The sequence below is a fragment of the Etheostoma cragini genome, chromosome 19 (assembly GCF_013103735.1).
Source record: "Etheostoma cragini isolate CJK2018 chromosome 19, CSU_Ecrag_1.0, whole genome shotgun sequence".
NCBI classification, from domain to species: Eukaryota; Metazoa; Chordata; class Actinopteri; order Perciformes; family Percidae; genus Etheostoma; species Etheostoma cragini.
In genome coordinates this window covers 14,233,203-14,242,446 of record NC_048425.1, presented here as the reverse complement: position 1 = coordinate 14,242,446, position 9,244 = coordinate 14,233,203, and the positions used below count along the sequence as shown (strand labels likewise).

Here is a 9,244-nt window from a genome sequence, read left to right as displayed (position 1 = left end):
ATACAACTGCCATTAGTGGCAACTTAAATCTGGCTAAAGCGTTTGAATTATGTTTATTAAAAAAGCTTGTTGGGATCCCTTATTGCTACCTTCTCTTTGGTGCTAAATAAAGAACATTTTCTTTGTAGGACACTGCTCTGTCTGTCTCGATCTCTCCCACTGCTTGTGTTTTATCTTCACTGTCTCTGTGTACAGTCTGCTCACAGAATAAAAGATCCCTGTTCACCTCATCATCAGGGAAGAAGTTTGACTCAAGGGAAGAAAGTAAATCCTCAGATTGTCAGTTCATATTTCACTTTGAGGTATAGTTGAGAAGGGAAAAAAAAGTGCAGCAAGATGTCTTTATTAATAAGAGGGGTCTAATGATGAAGACAACATGAAGGAATGGAAAGTTGCAGGGTGTCTTTTTTTGAGAAGTGTTTATTTTGGGAATTAATCTAGTATTGGATATAATATAACATGATTGTCAGAGATGGGAAGTAACAAAGTATAAATACTTTACTATTTTTTTGGCAACTTTTTACTTTAACTCACATTTTAACACGAATATTGGTAAGAATTTTTTCTCCTTACATTTTACAAAATTGTCTCGTTACTTTAGTTTTGTACTAAAGGTCGTCTATCAGGTGTGATTGTGAGTGCATGTTGGAGAATACCACGGACACGCGCCTCACACCGCATGCGGGCGCGCACGCCACACAGAAAAAAGGGAGAGAAAAGAAAAAGAAACTAGGTGTTCGGAGGATAATCAGTTGAGATTGTGTGTGCATCTATGATTGATTGTTTGTGTTCTTCACCTGTTAGCTAGGTTACGCCTGTTACCTAGGTTACACCTGGCTGTTGATTCGATACAATGACGATTGTTAAACGTCCTTGCTCGTTAAGATAATGTAATTAATAGTGGGTTTATTGTTATTATCTACTAGCCATTGTTAATGATTCCTATGCATTGTGTATGGTAGCCTTTACAATGATATTTATCTCTATTATTACCACACACACAGCCAGAGCAGAGCTCCCCACACCCGTGTTTGTACTGATGCTTGATCGTAATAAAGCATCAACAGAGAGAAGTTGTCTCCGTCCGTGTTTTAACACACACACCTGGGCCATAGTTGGAAACCAGAATCCGCTCTAAATCCAGTCCTAATCTAGTCCTCACTAAGTTTCAAATAATTTCACTGGAGTTACTGATTACTTTTGCATCATCAATACCAAATTGAATCTAATTGGATGGGAATATACACAGACTTCTCACAAAATCACACCTGAATTCATATCTTGCTACTTGGTCAGAATCTTTTTAACCTGGCGTCCCAGTCTCTGTCACAACAAACAAGCTTTACGTTTTAAGCCTGTTGGCAGACAGCCATTACAAATGTAGCCGATGGCATACGAAGAGCCTTTTTCCATGTCCACTGTAGTTTCTCAGCGTGCTCTCTAGTAACGTCTGTCTGGTCCAGGTAGCTTTGTCCTTCGCAAGGCTACTTTTGCTTTTATACTTTGAGTACATTTTCCAAGCCTACTTTGTTACTATTACTTGAGTAAAGAAGTTAAAAAAGTACTTCTACTTTTACAAGAGTATTTTTTAAGCACAATTATCTGTACTTCTACTTCAGTACGGGAAGTGAGTACTTTTGCCATCTCTGATGACCATAAAGCCACAACCTATTGCAGCCTGTACGCTGAAGGCTTCTTTTGCTGGAAAAAAACTGGTATCATGGGTTTTCTACGATATCATTCTCCTGTTTGGCTTCTAACATTTCCTCTAGTTTATTTGCACAAACGATGTACGTACAAAATAATTAAAAAACGAGCAACTACAGTGCAGGAGAGAAGAGAATTCTACAAGGCTCATTGAGCGTCCTCCCTTATGGGTGGAAGACAGGTTTTCAAATGTATTTCATCTATTCTTCCACAGAAGGGTTAGTTTGAGTTAACCCTATACCATAATTTAGAATAGATTTTATTGTGTGAATCTATTAGAAGTGTGTTCCATATAATGAGTAGTTTGACGGTAACTGTCCCAAATAAATATATATAGAATAAAAATGTGTGATGGCAAGACGAATATAAAAAAGTGATTGTGATGTGCACGCTTGTACAGACACTCGTGTGTACAAGAGGCGGCATTTAACCTGAAATCATTGGACTCATCTGTTAAGTCTCCACAATCATTTCCTGATAACAATCCCGGATATCACTCCCCTTGTATGAAAGAGGGAAAAAAAACATAATTTCTCTACAAAAAAAACAATGCAATAAACGGGTAAACTAACAACAAGAAACAAGAAAGCATGGAAAGATGAGGCAGAAATAAATACAAGGTAAACAAAAATAAAAGCCTTTGAGTCACACAATAAAAACAAACAATTGATGTATTTCAACATAAGGTTTAAGATGAAATAAAAACTTTGATCTGAAGGCATGCAGAGACGTTAACGTTTTTAGTGATATATTCATCAGCGGACCTCTGTATCTCATAACAAATGTATGTCTTTATGTACAACAAATAGGCAACCGGAAATCATGTTTTTAGTCCAGTTGATTGCAAGTGAATATCTGAAGAAAGAATACAAAATGTATCTGGGAGATCTTTCCCAACATGCATGTCTGAAACATATAAATAATTATTTATCCAAACATTTGAAAACGGATGATTTTTCATTTACGGTCTTAGTGACCCAAAATCATCGTGTGAAGATATATTATTGGTTTCATCTGCAAAATATAATAGGGAACAGATTTTTAACATGTAAAAGCCAAGTTTAAATTGTATGTATATAAAATGTATGTACATCAGAAACATTAAAAAGACCCTGAGCTACCCCAAAAAGTGTTTTTAACTGTACCATCAATTTTTACTGTAATTAGATAATTTACTGTAATTTTCCCCTCAATAGCATTTAAAGTTACAGACATACATGGCATGTCCTAAGGAAAGCTCAATGTGGGACTGTCTCTGGTGGCTGTAATTCTGCACCAAGGCTGAACTTCAAGAAAAGGACTTAACATGTGGTTTTAGGGGACCACTAAGGTCTATATAAAAGAGACTTCAGTTACAGTATTAGGGGACCACTAAGGTCTATATAAAAGAGACTTCAGATACAGTATTAGTGGACTATTAAGGTCTATATAAAAGAGACTTCAAATACAGTATTAGGGACCACTAAGGTCTATATAAAAGAGACTTCAGGTACAGTATTAGGGACCACTAAGGTCTATATAAAAGACTTCAGATACACTATTAGTGGACCACTAAGGTCTATATAAAAGACTTCAGATACAGTATTAGGGGACCACTAAGGTCTATTTAAAAGAGACTTCAGATACAGTATTAGGGGACCACTAAGGTCTATATAAAAGAGACTTCAGATACAGCATAAGGACATCACCAAGGCCTAAATAAAAGCATCATGTCGTGGGACCTTTAATTATAATCTATAAGGTGCAAGTTCATATATCATTGAAATGGTAAACCCGTCCCCTACAGACAGTAGAAATCCTCGCAGAGGCTCATCCATTTTTAGACCACTGAAGATTGACTTCAGTTGATCGGCAAGGTGCAAGTTCAGATTTTCAGTATGTGCTTATCTCAAAGTGATTGCCTGCCCTTGCCAGTGGGAAATAATGTAATTTTGACAAACACATACAGATTTAAACCGAAACATTTAATATAAGAATAAACTTGATTAAGACTGCCGCTTGTCCTATCTTCCTTCTCCAATGTATTTCCCCCCTTCTAGTATGAAATTTCTGTCTGCTCAAAGCGGAATGCTAATTATTTTTGTATCTTTCAGTATGGCTAGAGGCCCTATCAGACTTACATGCATGCAGAACAGATAAGGGCTTATTGGCAGAGAGAAGCGGATGATTTTTAATCATAAATACAGGCAGCTCTGCTCATCAAAGCACCACTGTCTGTAGTCTCACTCTCTAATCTGGTCTTTCAAAACCCACCCCACTTATGTTTCACCAACATGTTTTATTTCTTCCCTACTCCCACCCTCGTCATGTCACTGTTCTTTTCCCCAGTATTTTCTACGTTTGTGTTACTTCCTGCGCACATATTTGTAAATGACTTTGCATAGATGGCATCTCCCCAAAGTGACTAGTGTAATCTAGTGTCAGTTTACAGCTATTCACCCCTCCCTATACATTGTTTTTGGAGCTGGCACTGAATCAAAGCACACACCAAAACATGTGGCCTCATACATAATGGCAGTGAATACAACTCACAATTTCTCAATTCAGCTCGAAAACAAACAAGGTTTTTCTCCAGGCTTTCTTGTTGTGTTGGAGGTAAGATTGCGGTGGCCTAGTGCTTGCGTATCTTTTGACGTACAGTATGTCAAAGCATGTCTGGGAGAGATTGCAAAAGGCAGTGTGAAAAAGCACGTTGAAGGAAAATCTAAACACGGCTCAACTTTCATTGAACTTTAAACTGCAAGTTGCTTGCTCAAAGGTTGCACTAACAAGTTAACTAGCAGTTAGGAAATAGATTGTGTAAACTATTTAAATCATAGTAACAATCTTTCAAAATTCGTATTCTTGGTTAACACTTAATCCCTAATTTGATCAATTAGGATTTCTTGAGTTTCGATGTTTCATGTTTGTGCCATGTGTCATTCCGTTCATCAGTCAACTCAAATCTGCTTTGCACTTTAACATCTAGCCATTGACGATAGCTGGAAATTACCGTTTTAGTTCATGCTGTAAATGGACAACTGCTAATAAAACATAAGGTTCATCCAGAAGAAAAATGGGTATTGCAGATGAAAATTGCTGTCTGATCTGAAACATGTTTTTTTTTATAGTAATCAATAATTAATGCTGCCAGCAAGGGTGTACGATTCAGGAAAATGTCATGATTGGATTCAGACTTTTAGGCTCACGGTTTGATTAAATATCAATTTTTAATTCAAAAACTATAAAAGAAATAAATAAATAAAAAAGGATGTAAATGTAGCTACTTTGCGAATGTATATCACATCCATATTATTCATGTGGTTTTATTTATTTTAATATCTATTTCAGTAGACATACAATACAATAAAAAAATCTATATTTGGAATTCTATGCATCAATTTTGAATCTGTTAAGATTGAATCGCAATTCAAATAGGAATCTCTTTTTTTTTTTTTTTTTTGCACACCCCGACTGCCCTGGGTAAGTTGGTAAAATCAATTTTATTGCCCGGGCACTGCTTTGTCTTTTAAGAAGCAAAGGCTATTTGGCTAGGATGTATAGCATGTATGTAAATGTGTACAAAGTCATTGTCTTGCCAGCTGTCATCACTGTTGACTATAGTTGTCCAGCATGTTGGCTTTTACAGAGGGGGACAGCCGTTTCATTTTACTCATGGTACTGAGCACACTTGTCTTTTTGGCAATTAGCTGCTTGACCAGGGAGAGAGAAGTAAAGAAATTGCCCGTGACGACATGTCTCCATTTGCCTGTGGAACACGATGTACGAGATGCATCAGCACACAGTCTTTTACTAGTAGAGCAGGGTCGCTATGTTAAGGAAATGTGTTCGCTGTGTTTGGTGGTGTTGCCAAACAGTTTTTGCTTCCATTGTGCTGGGTGACTTGGCATCGACATGTCATTTGGCAGAACTGTTCATCAACTGTTTCTTCCTGGCTTCAAACAGCCAATGCACTATTACAAAATTGGTTCCCAGTTATTCTCCTGTCTTTTCTCTCTTTCAAAATGCACAAACTACACAATTTCACTGTAATCATCGTGTGGCATTGTCCCCTTTTGTCATAAAGGCAGATCAGAAGCTTTTCATATCCATATGTGCACACAGTTCTGGAAGGCGACTGCTGCCTAAGTTTACAGTCCAGTTCATGTCACTAGTAGGTCTGTGTGGTGTGTTGACGTGTCTCTGTCTCACCCGCATAGAACACTGCTGGGCCAGATATACATAAGCCATATGCTGTACTGTACATTATTTATTTACTGCAAAACCTTTGCTACCATCTATCAACACGTTTGTTTTTACTTACGTTTTTTGGTGTATTATAAAGGGACTAGTCTACAACTGCATTTCATTTTAATGCACCCGTTTATTACAGTGAAAATAACATTGAGCTGTGCTGCCTCCACCGTAGCATGGTGTACTGTCAGAAATATGATTGCATTTGACCTTTTTAGATTTTGATTATTTGTGTCTGTTAATTTATTATCTATGCATGCAATGTCAGTGTTGCAGTAGGGTTTGTAACAGGGATCCCCGGGTCCTTAAAAAGTCTAAAGTAAAATTAGGGTCATAAATGGTTTTAAATGTACTGTAAGTTTGATGTAGGTTTTATATTTGCTGACTGTTTTAAGGTGATGGGGTATCATACACGATAGCCTACCGTACGTCACTGAATGTGTCTTTGGTTAACTCACTTTTGTAGCCATTAGTAGTCTATTAGAGATAAGGCTTTTCATTTTCAGGAGATTTATGTTACGTTAGAGCAGCTAGTGATGGGGATATTCACTTGTATGCGCTATTTTTAGCATAGCACCATGTCACCACAGTTGATGTGATCCATTTCTACAGAGTTGTAAAAAATTACTTGTTTAACCCAATTACTCACTTTATATGCATATGCTGAAGAGTGTGGTTACTGATTTATTTTCGTGGGTCAAAATGTTTCAAAAATAGTTTTTGGATTCATCTCTGTGACGTTGACATGGAAATGGTGGAGTGATATTTTAAGGGATTTGAGAACGTGCTACATGTCTAGATGACCAATCATATTGCCTAATTGGATCTACATTTTATTATTAGTTTTTAAGCTGCACAAGGACATTATTAAGCTATTAAGTTTGTTAATAATACCGTATTAATTACATCATAAATTCTCTTTCGCATAACCATTTTTGGGTCTCAAATTATTTTTGGTGGTCTTAAGCATTGCGTTTGACTTTAAAAATGGTGGAAGAACCCTGTGTAACTTACTCAAAATTAAACTGAAACCGCAGTTAATCTGCTTAAGCTTTTCAATCAGATCATGTTCTTAATTGAGCCTTTTTTTCAGTTTCACATGTCAGCCTCCAAATGTTTTCCTATAAGACCAACCGTTGTTTTTGCTCTGACTAACCTGTATCTAGGGTTGTACTGTAGTTTACACGTGACGCACTGTAAAATAAATGCTGAGAGGGTACTCTTATAACTGCTGATAATGAGTGATTTTCAGTAATTGATGCTGCCCAGACTGAGTCTGTATAACCATAACCTTTATGGTCTTATTACTTGGTGTTTAAATGACTCCATTATTTTTTACATGTCTACATAGTGGAATATCCGTGGGCGGTCAAGTAAAATATTTGGCGAAGGGGGATTATAGAGGTACAGCTTGAGCTTAAATATGGAAGATAAAGACGTTGAAGAGAGGAAGTAGAAAGCCTTGTTTAATTCTTATATTTCTAGGGGCTTAAATTCATTGTTCGTTTTTGTGAAGGTAAAATTAGGTATTGGTTGGATAATTTACTTGTCAAGACTGCTGTATGAAGCTGAATGGCAGATACAATGAACAGGTAAAACGATGAAAGACCACATGTTGGAGGTGTAATGTTCAAAGGAAGCATAATCTATTCTCAAATCATTCCAGTCGCCTACATACTATCATCACTTACCTATCTGTGATTTAACGTGCAACCATTTCAATAATGATTTTTACCTACGTTAAACAGTATTTTGACAATCCCAAAGCAACCCTAAGCATGCCATAGTTTACACTGGAAACGAGACAATGTCAGAAATTAAGTTTCGAAACCTGCACTAGCTCTGCATCTCAAAGCAAGCATATCAACAACTAGGATGGTAGTGATAGTGCATGAACTCCTGCTCACCTTCCTGCTTGTCACTAAAAACCTATTCATTGGCAGCGGGCACAGATAGCACACACACACACACACACACAAACTCATCCTCATCTATGGCTCCCATGGATCCGCTGGAATTGGTAATGACACGATCCATCTCTAACCCATTTCCAATTCAGCTCTGGAAAATGAGAGAGGATGGTAATGGAATCTCATTGATCTGAGTTTGCTCTCATGTTTATGGTCCATAAGTGTGGAAGTCATTTCTAATGTTCTCTCGCACATTGGGTCTTTCAGCATGCTACCATATTTGTGGTAGCTTCCATTTAGCTTTAGAGGTTATGGAAAACTGGATGTGTAAAATGTTTTATTTTGAAATAGAAGTGTTCATTAATTACCTAGAGTCATAGTCCTAGGATGTGGCGGGCCGGCGGTCATTGTCTAATTTGTCATAGTTTCTAAATGAACCGAAAATATTGTTATACAGTACTTCTCATAATTACATTAAAAAGATCTCTTAAGATGATTAACAAATGACTGTGAGAAGGACGCCTTACATATATTCTCATTAAGTCTGTAAAAACGTAATTCTATGAATAACAACTGCGTTAGGCATTCAAGACATCCAATCACCTAATAGATTATATGGTGTTAGTATAATATCGTGGCGTAAGATTTTGTGTACGCTATCGTATCGAGAGTATCTCTCCAGAGGGAGTGAACCGCTGGGCCAGTTGATGGATATCACTTTAAAACGCACCACAACGTGGCCCATGCCAGGGCAGTACAGGCCCAGGTGGGCAGATTAACATGGATTGGGACGGTATCGGAACAGAGTTAAAAGTTGAGTTAAAAACATGATTGTAATTAGCAGTTAAGGATAGTTATTGGCCATGAATGCAGTGTTGTTTTGAAAGCTTTTGTGCTCTCCAAGTTCAAAATAATGAGAAAGCCACAGATGTTTGCTGTGACAGCGTGGACAAATATATTCACAAATTTATGAAGATCTTCAGTTTCTCTTTTCTGTCTGACCCTCTCCTCCTTATTTTCCTCCAGACACACTCCTTTTTTGTAGTTGCATAACTATGAATAGGCAGACATTTTTATCAAGTTTAAACCCTTCTGAACCGGAGCAGATGTGAATTTGGATCAGTTTGTGGCACCAAGACCACTGGATCTGCTTATGCTTTTGAGCCTATTTTGACACAAAATCAATCCTAAAAACATTAACCAAAATAATTCTCCAACACCTTTTGCTGTTAACAGATGTGTTTTTGGCTTGATTTTCAGACACCAAGTTTAATATGTGTACGGTCCTTTCAGGATGCAAAATGCCAAATAAATAATTGTACAGTGGGTACGGAAAGTATTCAGACCCCTTTAAATTTTTCACTCTTTGTTTCATTGCAGCCATTTTCCAAAAA

The 9,244-nt window shown here is 37.2% G+C and overlaps 1 long non-coding RNA gene across 1 annotated transcript in view; it reads right to left on the bottom strand.

Moving 5' to 3' along the window:
- Positions 1–2,965: 2,965 nt before the first annotated feature.
- The window catches only part of LOC117934933, a 14,223-nt gene continuing 7,944 nt past the window's right edge, over positions 2,966–9,244 (bottom strand). The window contains exon 3 of the long non-coding RNA XR_004654626.1: positions 2,966–2,977. This is a non-coding gene — a long non-coding RNA (uncharacterized LOC117934933). The remainder of the gene's footprint in view (positions 2,978–9,244) is intronic.